Source organism: Mus caroli, chromosome 10 (genome assembly GCF_900094665.2).
Source record: "Mus caroli chromosome 10, CAROLI_EIJ_v1.1, whole genome shotgun sequence".
Taxonomy (NCBI): Eukaryota; Metazoa; Chordata; class Mammalia; order Rodentia; family Muridae; genus Mus; species Mus caroli.
This window is the reverse complement of record NC_034579.1, coordinates 32,640,094-32,654,163: the sequence shown is the minus strand read 5'-3', so window position 1 is coordinate 32,654,163 and position 14,070 is coordinate 32,640,094.

Below are 14,070 nucleotides of genomic sequence, written 5' to 3'. Positions count from 1 at the left end.
GAGAGAGAGAGAGAGAGAGAGAGAGAGAGAGAGAGAGAGAGAGAGAGAGAGAGAGAGAGAGAGAGAGAGAGAAACATAGTGAGATTCTGTTTTTTAAAAAGAAAACAAGAACTGATATTCAACTATATGGCAAAAACAAATACATGGACAAATGGTGTAGAATACAGGACCTAGAAAAACCCCCGAGGTAAAATCCTACACTGGAAAATGACAGTCCCTTTACAAATGGTTCTAGGAAACCAGATAGACACAAAAAGAGAGTTTATCTTACCCTGTAAAATGTTTTATTCAGAATGGATGAAAGACTTTGTTTTTCAACCTTTTAATTCTTTATTAAAGATTGTTTCATGAGGAAACAAAGTATTTTACAAGAGACAAGAAGGAACAAACCACTAAAAATGATTTGACATTGACTATGTCATTGATTCTTTCAATAAGAATAAGTGGATGCTCACAGTCATCTATTGGATGGAACACGGGGGCCCCACCCCCTTGGAGGAGCTAGAGAAAGTACCTAAGGAGCTGAAGGTGTCTGTACCCCTGTAGGTGGAACAACAATATGAACTAACCAGTACCCCCAGAGCTCATGTCTAGCTGCATATTGGGAAGAGAGGCCCCTAGGTCTTGCAAACTTTATATGCCCCAGTACAGAGGAATGCCAGGGCCAAGAAGTGGGAGTGGGTGGGTAGGGGAGCAGGGCAGGGGGAGGGTATAGGGAACTTTCGGGATAGCATTTGAAATATAAATAAAGAAAATATCTAATAAAAAAAAGAAAGCCCACATACACGTGGAGGTTGAACAAAAATCTACTCAATGATAGCATGGTCAAGGAAGAAATAAAGAAAGAAAAATTAGAAAAAAACCCCAATATTTTTATAGGTAAGGAAACTAAGGATTCAGGATTTCTTTAATAAACAGATGAATGACACCTTTGTAATTTCTTTGTACCACCATTGAACTTCCCCATGAATTTTCCTACTTCTGTGTAATACTTGAGGAATATAACTCATTGCCTTCATTAAGCATTTTTAAAAATTATTTTATGTATTTATATTTCAAATGTCGTCCCCCTTCTCAGCATCTCCTTTGCAAACTGCCCATCCCATCCCCTGCTCCCTTTGTCTCTAAGAGGGTGCTTCTGCACCCACCCACTCACCATGGCCTCTCCCCCCTAGTATCCTCCTTCACTGAGGCAACAAGCCTCCACAAGACGAAGTTCCTCTCCTTCCACTGATGCCAGATAAGGCAGTCCTCTGCTGCATATGTAGCAGGAGCTGTCGACCCAAGCCATGGACCCATGTATATTCTTTGCTTGGTGGTTTAGTCCCTGGGAGCTCCAAGGGATCTGTTAGTTGATATTGTTCTTCCTATGGGGTTGCATACCCCTTCAGCTCCTTCAGTCCTTCCCCTAAGTCTTCCATTGGGATCCCTGGGCTCAGTCTGATTGTTGGTTGTAAGTATCTGCTTCTGGAAAGACTTTAATATAAGATCTGACCCTCTGAAATTGCTGGAGAAAAACAGACAAATTACTTCCTGATATAGGAATAGATAAGGATGATCTGAAAAGGATCATAATAGTAAGGAAAAGATCCTGATAATTAACCAATGAGACTGTATGAAACTGAAAAGCTTTGGACAAATAAACAAACAAAACAAACAAACAAACAGGAACAACCACCAGAGTGAAGAGATAGTCTACAGAAGGGAAAAAAAATCGTGCTATATATTTAAAAGAGAATTAATATGTAGGAAAATAGGAAGAACTTAAAAGATTAAACCTCCCAAATCCCAAATCATCTAATTAATAAATACAGAAATAAATTGAATGGTAAGCAGTCCAGAGAAGGAATGCGAAATAGTCATTTAAAAACATTTGACATCCCTAACCACTAGAAAAATGCCCCCCTCCCAAAACCCAACATTGAGAGTCTATGCCAGCCATCAAAATGTCTATGATTGAGAAAATCAGTAACATCTGGTGCTGGTGATGCTTGCGAACAGGGAACCCTTAGAGAGAGCTGGTGGAAATCCAAACACATATAGCTATTATGAAAATAATTACAGAATTTCCTCAAAAAAACCTAAATGCAGAAGTGTCATGTGGGTCAGATATACCACACCTAGGTACAAACTGAGTGGATACCACAGTGCTGCTCACTTGGATTTCCATATTTATGCAGCATTAGCCACAAAGCTCAAGATGTCAAGCCAGTCTATCACCAGATGATTGGACTAAGAAAGTATGGAGAACCTGACTTCTGTGAAACCAGAGAGTGCTTTTAGAGCAGGTCTTCCCTGTCCCGCCACCCGTCGCTCCTCAGTAGCTTCAAGCTGCATGTCTAGTGTGCTCAGGGTACCCTGACAGACTAGAGATTTGGTTCCAGAAGTATCTAAGGTCAATAAGGGTGTGAGGTTCTAAAGTCTGAGGTGCTAAAAATCACTGAAGAACCCAGAGACTCTATTTCTCTCCTCCCAGATGTTCACATTGAGCTTGTGACTCTAACTACAGCCTCTCTTGATAATAGACAGGCTTCACTGGGTCTGAAGTTTGGTGTCCTGCCTCCAGCAGGCTCAGATAATCCAAGGATGACCAAGATTTTGACTCCATCTGGTCACACTAGTGTGCAGTGTACATCCCCACCCTTGGTCTTTGTGGGAGATTGGTGCTAATGGTTTGAATCTGTGTGTCCAGAAACTGAAGGTCCTTTTCCCAATTGGTTTTTTGATCTATCAATAAATATGTCAGTAGCCAATGGCTGAGTATGAGGCAGGACCCTTAGAGTTGCACAAATAGGACACAGAGAGAATCACCAGAACTGGGGGGAGAAGAAGGAGATGCAATAGTGGCAGGAGATAAAGCCAATCAACCATGTGAGACTTCAGGTAAGTGGCCGGTGGCCAGTGGCCATTGAATTAGCCAAGGAATTTTAAAATTAACTGGGATGTATGTGTGTGTGTGTGTGTTTTCCATTTGCAGATCCGAGATCACTCCTGAGTGGGTTCGTGCATGCCATCCACTGGGAGCACAAAGCAGTACAGCCAAAAACTCACCACAACAGGTCATGTTGGCATATAGCCAAGATGAGGTCACATCAGCCATCCATTATATAGTCAGCAAAACATTTCAACTTCATCACTTCTCATAGCTGAACTGCAAATGGATAATCCTCTAAGAAGAGTCAAAGAAACCAGAATAACTCAATAGGTGTAGGAGAAAAGGAAGTCAATACAAACTCACTTCAATAGATGCATAAAACATGACAAAGCAATCCAAAGGATACAATAGAACCAACACCTACAACACAATTCATCACCAAGTGACCAACTCCCCAATAAAGGATCCAAAATGACTGAAAGAGTTAAATGGTCTGAGAAAGAATTTAGGGTCTTAATGTTCAAAAGAAATTGTGGATGCCAACAAGTGCTTGCTGACACAAGCCTGATACAGCTGTCTCCTGAGAGACCCTGCCTGATCCTGACCAATACAGATGCAGATGCTTGCAGCCAAACATCAGACTGAGCACAGGGACCCCAATCGAGGCTTTGGAGAAGGACTGGGGGAGCTGAAAGGGCCTGATCTGGTATCAATGGGAGGGAAGGCCCTTGGTCCTGTGAAGGCTTGAAGCCCCAGTGTAGAGGAATGCTAGGGTGGTGAGGCAGGAGTGCATAAGTGGGTGGGGGAGCACCCTCACAGAAGCAGGATGGGGGGGTTGGATAGGGGGGTTGCAGAAGGGAAACAGGGAAAGGGGATAACATTTGAAACGTAAGTAAATAAAATATGCAATTAAGAAAATTAAAAAAAATAAAATATTACTTTTTTATTACCGTTTAAAGAAAAAGACTAGGAATCAGGGTTGGAGAGATGGCTCATCTCAGCTGTTAAGAGCATTGACTACTCTTCCAGAGGACGTGGATTCAATTCCCAGCACAGGCATAGCAGTTTACAACTGTCTGTAACACCAGTTGCAGGTGACCTGATACTCTCATACAGACATGCATGCAGGCAAAAGACCAATACCCATTTAAAAAAAAGAATTAATAATCATATAGAAGTATCAAACAAACTGATGCACAATTTGAGGAAATCTATTCAAGACCTTGACCAAACAGTATTTAAAGCGAATGAAACAGTTGATAAATTGAGTGCTAAAGTTCAAAATATGGAGGAAATTTTTAGTAATGATATTGAAGCATTGAAATATAGAGCTGGACCTGGTGATGCATGTCTTTAATCCCAACACTTAAAAGACAGAGGTGGGTGGATCTCTGTAATTTGAGGCCAGCCTGGTCTCCATAACAAGTTCCAGGACAGTCAGGGTTGCATAGTGATATTCTATCTCAAAAAATAAAAGAAAACGACACATACATACACACCCAGACCCACACACCAGAAATTGTTGTAGAAATTTGTAGTCTCAATCTGGGGTTTCTACCCTACCATTGCTCATTCAGTTCCCAGGTGCAAGACTCATACAACTTTTATTATTTACAATAAGCCTTAAAAAGCAAAAGAACTGGACAGATATCTACTCTCTATGGAATTAGAACCAACTTTTGATAACCCCAAGTTATTACTTACTATGTTTCATCTGGGCTGCTCTTAAGTGCAATTGGCCAACTCTCAGGGTGACGTTTTTATAATTCACCTAACCCATGGCAACTTCCTTTTCCTCATGTTCTTCTCCCCCCACCAGGGGTTCTTCTCTGATCCCACAGGCCTGGGGACCCTAAAACCTACCTATGTCTCTTCTGCCCAGCTATTGGCTGTCAGAATCTTTATTCACTAATCAGAAATAACTTGGAGGCAAGGTCACATAGTGTCACTTAGGTCAACATGTGGACCTTTCTTATCTCTGGAGCAACCAGGTCTTGAGGAACTAATATTAGCATCAGAATACAAGCAGCATCAGACCAACCCACTACAAGAAATACTTGAAATGAAGGAAATGATTAAGAAAATAAAAATCACAATGGACATGACCATTAACAGACAAGATCACATGGAAGAATGAATTTCAAGGATAGAAGGAAAAGTTGGGAAAATAATGCAAACTAATATATAAGGAAAAAAATAATGAACATGGATGATATTTCTAAAAAGTCAGGGTATAAAAATACAATATGAAAAAAATAACTCTAAAAGCAACAACAAAAAAAGTGACAAGTCATAGACAAAGGCAGAACCAACAGAACTTTTCAGAAAGCAAACATGAAGGTAGGAAGAACATGGGATGAATTATTTCAAGCTCTAAACAACTGTGAAGCACAAATGCTATAACCTGCAAAGCTGTCTTCCAGCATAGATGGTGAAATAAAGGTATTTCAAGACAAACATAAATTAAAGCTGTTGATGGAAACCAAGCCAGCTCTAGAGAAAGTCCTTAGTGGAATCCTTTAGAGAGAGCAAGATGAATGACAATCTAACTACAGAAAAAAAAAAAAAACCTATACTCGATTTACAGCTGAATAATATTGATAATTGCCTTTCTCTTCTGGTAACATGAAAGAGTACCTTTCAATACTGTGAATGGTCATCAATAGGGGTGAAATTTCTATGAAATGGAAAATTCTGGTTTCATTGGAGATTCAGTTGTGTCACACGATGTTTTTTTGGAAACTGTCTTATGAGAGGATGTTTTTGCTGAAGAAAACACATGAGAGGACTTTTTGTTTGTTTCTTTTTATATTTAATTAGTATTTTCTTCATTTACATTTCAAATGCTATCCCAAAAGTCCCCCTTACCCTCCCCCCAACTCCCCTACCCACCCACTCCCACTTCTGGGCCCTGGTGTTCCCCTGTACTGAGGCATATAAAGTTTGCAAGACCAAGGGGCCTCTCTTCCCAATGATGGCCGACTAGGCCATCTTCTGCTACATATGCTGCTAGAGACCCGAGCTCCAGGGGTACTGGTTAGTTCATACTGTTGTTCCATCTATAGGGTTGCAGACCCCTTTAGCTCCTTGGGTACTTTCTCTAGCTCCTCCATTGGGGGCCCTGTGTTCCATCCAATAGCTGACTGTGAGCATCCACTTCTGTGTTTTCCAGGCACCAGGATAGCCTCACAAGAGACAGCTATATCAGGGTCCTTTCAGCAAAATCTTGCTGGCATATGCAATGGTGTCTGCGTTTGGAGGCTGATTATGGGATGGATCCCTGGGTGCGGCAGTCTCTAGATGGTCCATTCTTTCGTCTCAGCTCCAAACTTTGTCGCTGTAACTCCTTCCATGGGTGTTTTGTTCTCAATTCTAAGAAGGGGCAAAGTGTCCACACTTTGGTCTTCATTCTTCTTGAATTTCATGTGTTTTGCAAATTATATCTTGTATCTTGGGTATTCTATGTTTCTGGGCTAATATCCACTTATCAGTGAGTACATATCATGTGAGTTCTTTTGTGATTGGGTTACCTCACTCAGGATGATACCCTCCAGGTCCATCCATTTGCCTAGGAATTCCATAAATTCATTGTTTTCAATAGCTGAGTAGTACTCCATTGTGTAAACGTACCATCACAACACCCATCCTCAAATTACACCATAGAGCTATAGTGACAAAGACAGCCTGGTACTTCCATAAACATAGACAGGAATATCAATGGAATAGAACAGAAGAAATAAAACATCATGGCTATCCCTGTTTAATTTTTGACAAAGGCAAAAACATACTTTGAATGAAAAATAATCTATCCAACAAATGGAGCTGGCAACTCTGGCTTTCTACCTGCAGAAGAATGAAGTAAAGAGTCTTATCTTTCACCTTGTTCAAAATTCAATTGGAAATGGATCAATGACCTTGATTTAAACCTGAAATACTGAAATTTAAGAAAACACAGGGGATACCCTTTAAGATGTTGGGATAGGCAAGAACTTTTAAAATAGAACACCAAGAGCATAAAACTGATAAGACTACATGAAAATTTAACATTTTTGAATATCTTCATTGGCTATACTTTAAAGAAGGAGCTAATATCCAAACTTTACAAAGTACAGAAATTAAATACCAAGGGAATAAAGCTGCCAATCAGCAAATGAACAAATGACCTGCATAGAAAAAATTTTAAAGAGAAATACAAATGGCTAATAACTAATTTTTAAAGTATCTAATATCCCTAGCCAACAGAGAAATACAAATTAAAACTACTTTTAGATATCAGTCAGAATTGTTGTTATCAACAAATGTTGGAGAGAATGTGGAGAGAAAGGAACCCTTATTGATGGGGCAAAAAATTAATACAGCCCTTATATCAATCCGTTTGGATATTTCTCCACAACTTAAAAACAAAGCTACCACGTGAGCCTCTTGTTTCACTCTTGGCGTAGTCCCAGAGAACTCCATATATCATAGGAATGTTTACACACCCATGTTTAGTTCTGCTTCAAAGAATTGGAATAAACCTAGTTATCCAACAACAGATGAATGAATAATGAAAAATTTGCATCTATAAGAAATAGAATACCACTGATCACTAAAGAAAATGAAGTAAAAAGTTCAAAGGAAAATGATGAACTTAGGAAGTAAATATTTAGCAAGATCACATGACATAATCTAACTATGTTGCCTAGCTTTATGTCAACTTGAAACAACAGAATCACTGGAAAGGAGGGAGCCTCAATTGAGATAATGCCTAAATAAGATCAGTCTATAGGCAAACCTGTAGGGTATTTTCTTAATTAATTATTGAGGTGAAAGGGCCAACTCACAGACATAGGCATATATATTTATATACATATGAGGATTTACAGAGCTGGAAAGAAGGATGGAATTTTATAAGCTCCAGGAAAATTAATGCAACGGGAAATTCTCATGCTAATTGAAGTAAGTCAGGTTAAGATACATATTGTATATTTTCTTTCATATGCAGAATCTGTATTAATGAAAGTTGATCAGGATCCAGTTGAGATGATGGAAAAGGAGTAAAAGGAGGGCAGGTGGAAGGAAGCAAAAGGAGTAGAGGGAGACAAAGATCACAGTTTTCTTTATGTGTAGATTGTAGTGAAAATAATTTAAGCTTATCCCCAACTAGCCTACAAATAAATGGGACTCAGACTATGGTTATTTTATTTGGCTGTGACAATTACTTGGGGTGACCCCTGATTTAACTTCTAACTGCAGGCCTGGCTACCTCCCTAGAGCTGTACCCCAGACACTTGCTGTTTCTTCTGGCCATGTGCTCATGGTTTCTCTCTCCTCAAGGCAACTTCCTCCTCCTCTTTCTTCTTCTTTCCTCCTTGTATCTCCTCCTCCAACCAGGTCACTGCTAACCCACCTACCTTTAATCCCTCCAGTAATTGGCTGTACACAATTGTATTTACCCAATAGTTTTAAATCAAGGAACAAGGCTTGCACAACAAAAGCTTATAAACAGGAGAAGTTCCTTGTAGGCCTAGACCTTCAGGTATAGAATTTAGCATTACAATGTATAGCAATAGACCAAACTTCAACAGCAGATTCTAGGTTTAATGAATATATTTTGCAGATCTGTGATATAAGCATGAAAGGAGAAGAGGGACTAGTTCAAAGGAGGAAGAAGACTGGCCAGAAGAGAGGGCCCAGGAAGGTGCTACAGGTGAGTGTGAACCACCTACACTGAGATACATGAATGAACATGCCAGTGTGTTGGGCAAATATTTGCAAGTCACACATCTCTTTATAGTGAATATTCAAAATGTGCAAAGAATTCATACAACTAAATAAAAAACAAATAGCCTGATTTTAAAAATGAGCAGGCGAATATAAGCAACATTTCTCCAAAGAAGGCATTAAAAAAATGGCCAATGGGAACAATGAGTGGTTTGAATAATTGCTCAACATTGTTAATAAATAAGAGAAGGAAAATCAATAACACCAGGCAAGGATGACCTTACATCTGCTGGGATGACTGTGTTCAAAAGTTCAAAAGAGCGCAAGGCAGACATAGTGGTACATCTCTATAATCTTACCACTAGAAAGGGCAAGAAAACAGGATCATGGGTTGAGTTCAGCCAGACTGCATTGTGAGTCACTGTCTCAAAACAAAAGCATCCACAGCAGAAAGAGCAACTATTGGCAAGGATATTTAGGAATGGGAACTCTTATATGTTAGTGAAAATTTAGATTGGTATAGCCATGTTTAAAGAGATTAAATATACAATTACAATTCAATATTCTCTCTCCTGAGTATATAACCAAAGACATGAAATTTCTGCATCATAAAGATATCTGCACATTTATTTCATTGTATCCTTGCCATAAGTCATGACCCAGAAACACCTAAGTGTCCACGTCAATGTATTTTTTAATAAAAATGGAGTGGAGGCAAAAACCTAGGAGAGGTAGTAGGAGAAGATGGAGAAGGAGGAAAGGAAGAGGAAGGGAGAACTGGGAGGGGAGAGACTTTGTGTATGGATGTTATTCAGTCCTGAAAAAGAGACCTTGCAATTTGTTACAACATAGACATTATGCTGGGACTGGACAAATGGCTCAGCAGTCAAGAGTACCAAGTGGGACTTGAATTTGGTCCTTCCCAACCACATCTCACAGCTACCATCTGCCTGTAACTCCAGCTCATCAGAAGGATCTGATGCCTCTAGGCTTCAGAGGCACCTTAATGCCCACATACCCACACACATGTGCATAATTAAAATTTAAAAAGACATTATGAACTGAAGAAAGCCACATGAAGAAAGAAAAACATTATATGATCTCACTGTATAACCCTGATTCAACTGCAGTATACTGTGTAATCCAAAGCTGGCTTCCAACAAGATGTCCTTCTGCTTCAAAATCATACACACGAGGATTATAGGCATGAGCCACCACTCCAGGATATGGCGTTTCTATGTATAGTTGGCTGCTGCCTTGCTTCACAGAAAGAAAAGTATCACTGCATTCTCTAGATGTCCTTTGCAACTAATGGGCACTCCAGGCATGACTAATCTCACCAGCCTCATGAGGCCGGGGTGAATTGTATTACTGGATCATTTATAAGCAAAGCTTACAGCATGTGTTCTGTTAGATTTACAATATGGAATAATCAATATGAAGCCAGATGGGTGAGGACATAGCACAGGTAAGAAATTTTGAAGCAGTTAATCCATCTTGAGATTTGTCAGAGATGTAGGAGCAACAACATGGCGCCTCATGACTGTTGAGCTTGCTGAGCCCCTAAGAGCATGGCTTCTGCTGCCCTTAAAGAGAGCAGATAAAATAATGACAACCTCTTTGTCCTTTGTCTCTGGATCCTTGATGCCTGAACCATTGCATAGCCTTTATGTGGAAATTTGGCATAACCTCCCCAGGGTGAGTAATGCCAGATGCAAGCATCAGTGACTTCGGTAGAATGGATGAGCCAGGAGGAGATGGTGAAGAAAGAGAGACTTAGGCCTAGAAAAAGAGTGCAAATGGAGGTATTTATGTTGAAGGAATAAACTATGATATTGACTATTTCTTCCTTGCTTGTTTTTTCCTTCCTCCTCCTTTCTCTTCTTCCATTTCTTCTTTCTCCCTTTCCTCCTTTCCTATTCTTCCCTGCCCCCTTTCTTCTTCATTGGATATTTCCTTACCTGTGGCAAGCACATTCAACAGAACTGCCTGGGGCCTGTGTTGTATAATATCTTTTCTACACTCACCATATATTTAGGAAATACATATACAACCAGGCAGACCTTAGTCTTAGCTCCCTACTACAATGCAACTATGATCTTCAAATAAAAAGCATGGGACAGGGGCTGGTGAGATGGCTCAGCGGGTAAGAGCAATGACTGCTCTTCCAAAGGTCCTGAGTTCAAATCCCAGCAACAACTACCCATAATGAGATCTGATGCCCTCTTCAGGTTCCTCTGAAGACCTCTAAGATGTACTTATTTATAATAATAAATAAATCTTTGGGACAGAGCGAGCAGGGTTGACCAGGGCGAGCAGAGGTCCTAAATTCAATTCCCAACAACCAGATGAAGGCTTAAAACTATCTGTACAGCTACAGTGTGTACTCATATACATTAAATAAATAAATAAATAAATAAATAAATAAATAAATAAATCTTTAAAAAAAGAAATCTTAGAAGAAGAAGAAGAAGAAGAAGAAGAAGAAGAAGAAGAAGAAGAAGAAGAAGAAGAAGAAGCAGCAGCAGCAGCAGCATGGGATGGGCTGCAGAGAAGGCCCAGTGCACAAGCAAAAGAACCTGAATTTGAGTCTCAGCATACAAATGAGAAGCTGACCATAGCTAGTTGTGTTTGTAACTCAAATGCTGTAGGATCAGAGACAAGAGGACCCATGGGCTTGCAGGCTAGTCTGCATAGCTCCAAGCTCAGGCAAGACCTTATCTCAAAAGTAAGGTGGAAGAGTGACACAGGAATGCACCCAAATTTAACTTCGGCAGACAGATTCCTGCCTTCCAGGAAAGCTGGGGCTACACAAAGAAACACTGTCTCAAACCCCACCCCCAAGTAAGAACAGCTTGAGAAAAAAGACCCATGAAAGTTAAATGCCTGCTCACTGGTGCAGAGCAGAAATCAATAGCCCAGGCTGGGATGAAAGTCTTAGATCCTTCAATAACGTAGGCCATTTCTGAGCTTCATGCCTCAAGATTCTCACTTCAGTAGATGAAATAATAGCGAGCTGAATATTGATAGTATCTGTATTGATACTCTAGTAGAGAAGAAACAGGTGATGAAGAATACATATTTAGCACAATGCCAGGCACAGCTGCTATTTGACTTACTCATTATGATGACTACTGTTGCTGCTATTCTTATTATAACCTAGCCTTTTCTTCTACTTCCTTTATTTAATCAGTTAAGAAAAAATAAATCCTTCAACACAAAAGCTGGTTCCCTATCCTGGGCCCAGACCGTCCCCATCTTGATTGATAATCTATGTGTCTTGGTTCACAGCGTCTTTCTCCTCTAGACTTTGAATGTATGTTGAAGGTAAGTATGTGAAAACACTCATCGTTCATATGATCCTGCAGCATGTCTGCTCCTAGAAACCAAATTTTGGAAACGTACTGAATTGCTAACAGCTTGACGCAGAAATGAGGACTCCACAGGGCTTCAACTAGGCAGTGCTTTCTAAATCTGCTGACAGAAAGGAAGAAAGTAGGTTGGAATGGAGATTGCATAATTTCTGGATCCCACTGACTTGAATTCATTTTGTGCTTGGATAAAACTGGTGTTTCCTCCCAGGAGGTTTTCAGTTTGGCAGGGAAAAAAAATACCTCTGTTTGGTGTGTTAGTCGACACTAGGAACGGCCTTGCAATCTTGGGGAGAAATAACAGAATGTCACTACACTTTCCAGAGGGAAAGAATGTCTGGCCCAAAGCCACAGCTAAGGGGTGTTCCTCAACTATAGGATCAATGACAGCATCTATGAAGGCAGCCTTGGTGCCACTGGAAGGCTAAAGCGATGATACCTCAGTGGTCAGTGTCCACTGCCTGATGTGGCCAACAGATGGAGAGCAGCAGAAAACAGGAAAGCCAGTCCTGAAGTTAGAGGTTGGCTGAAGTCAGAGGTTGGCTGGCCAGTGTTCAAGACACAAAGTTGTCCTCCACAACCTTCCCAGGAAGCCCGCACCTAGGAAGCCCCTCCTTGGAAAGGTCTTGAGGCAATGAAACTTTTATTCTTTTCTTATTCAAGAAAGAAAAATCCAGAAAAGAATTCTGTGCTCTTCAGAAACTTTCCTGATAAAATTTACTCTTTAGAGTAAAAAAAGAAAATAAAAGTTTTGGAATATTGATGTGGGACTTCGTTTGTTTCAGGCTCAGTCTTGTGGAGTACAGTGTTACAGAAGAGTATCCTGCCTACTCAGCCGACTTTGCACAGGAGCCACATCCATATCTATACTCCATTCCTGAGCAGGAGAGCATCCTGCACTTCAGAGGCCACTTCAGAAGCCTCAGCTCTGCTCGTAGCATCATGCTTGTTTTAACTTGCTGAGCATTGCACCAAGGCCAAACATATCACCCTCTTCGTGCTTGTTAAAGCCATCTGTATGAGGCTGTCACGGGCAGCTGGAGTAAAATAATAGTTTCCACATGTATTACTGTCCTCATTTTAGGTAAAAATATGGTTTCAAACTTTTTTTAATATAAAAATATCATAAAAAATTAGAATTAGAATGTAGATCTAATCTACTAATTTAAATTTATTTACCCAAGACTTTATGAGTACTAACATTATCTTAGGAAAAATTATTATAAAACTTAAGACAATTTAAAACTTATAAAATGCCTTTATGTAAAACTGTGAGTATATGTGTAAAAATTTTCAAAGGTTTGTATTATAAATAAGAAAATAATTTAGATGAATTTAATACTACTTATTATGGACCAGGCGGGGACAGATTATCAGCAGAACTTATTTTTAGTTTATATTCAGCTATATTTTCTATCTTGATAATTATAGAAAATATTACTTTATACACAGTAAAAATTGACTCAAATAATATTATATGTATACTTTTATTTTATTTGAGACAGAGTCTCTGGTTGTCAATGCTAGTGTAGCTTGTGTAGATAAGGATGACCTTGAACTGCTAGTTCTCCTGTCTCCACTTCCCAAATGCTTGGATTAATGATAGGCACCGCTATAGCAATAATTTTTAAGAAAACATTTTATGGGGGTTCTGATCTTCCAGAGGTCCTGAGTTCAATTTCCAGCAACCATATAGTGGCTCAAAATCACTGTAATGGGGTCTGATGCTCTCTTCTAGTGTGTCTTAAGATAGCTACAGTATACACACATACATAAAATAAATATCTTTTTTAAATTTTTTAACCCTTTTGTACATCCCACTCTTCATCTCCTTCCCGGTCTGCCCCCTGACTGCTCCCCATCCCATACCTCCTCCCCGACCATACGTGTCCAAAAGGATGTTGCTACCCTAACAGACCTCCTCACTCTCTGGGGCATCAAGTCTCTCAAGTGTAAGGTACATCTTCTCTCACTGAGGCCAGACCCAGAAGTCCTCTGCTGTATATATGTCAGGGGCCTCATATCAGCTGGTTTATGCTGCCTGGTTGGTGGCTCAGTGTCTGAGAGATCTTGGGGGTCCAGGCCAATTGAGACTGCTGGTCTTCCTATGGGGTCACCCAC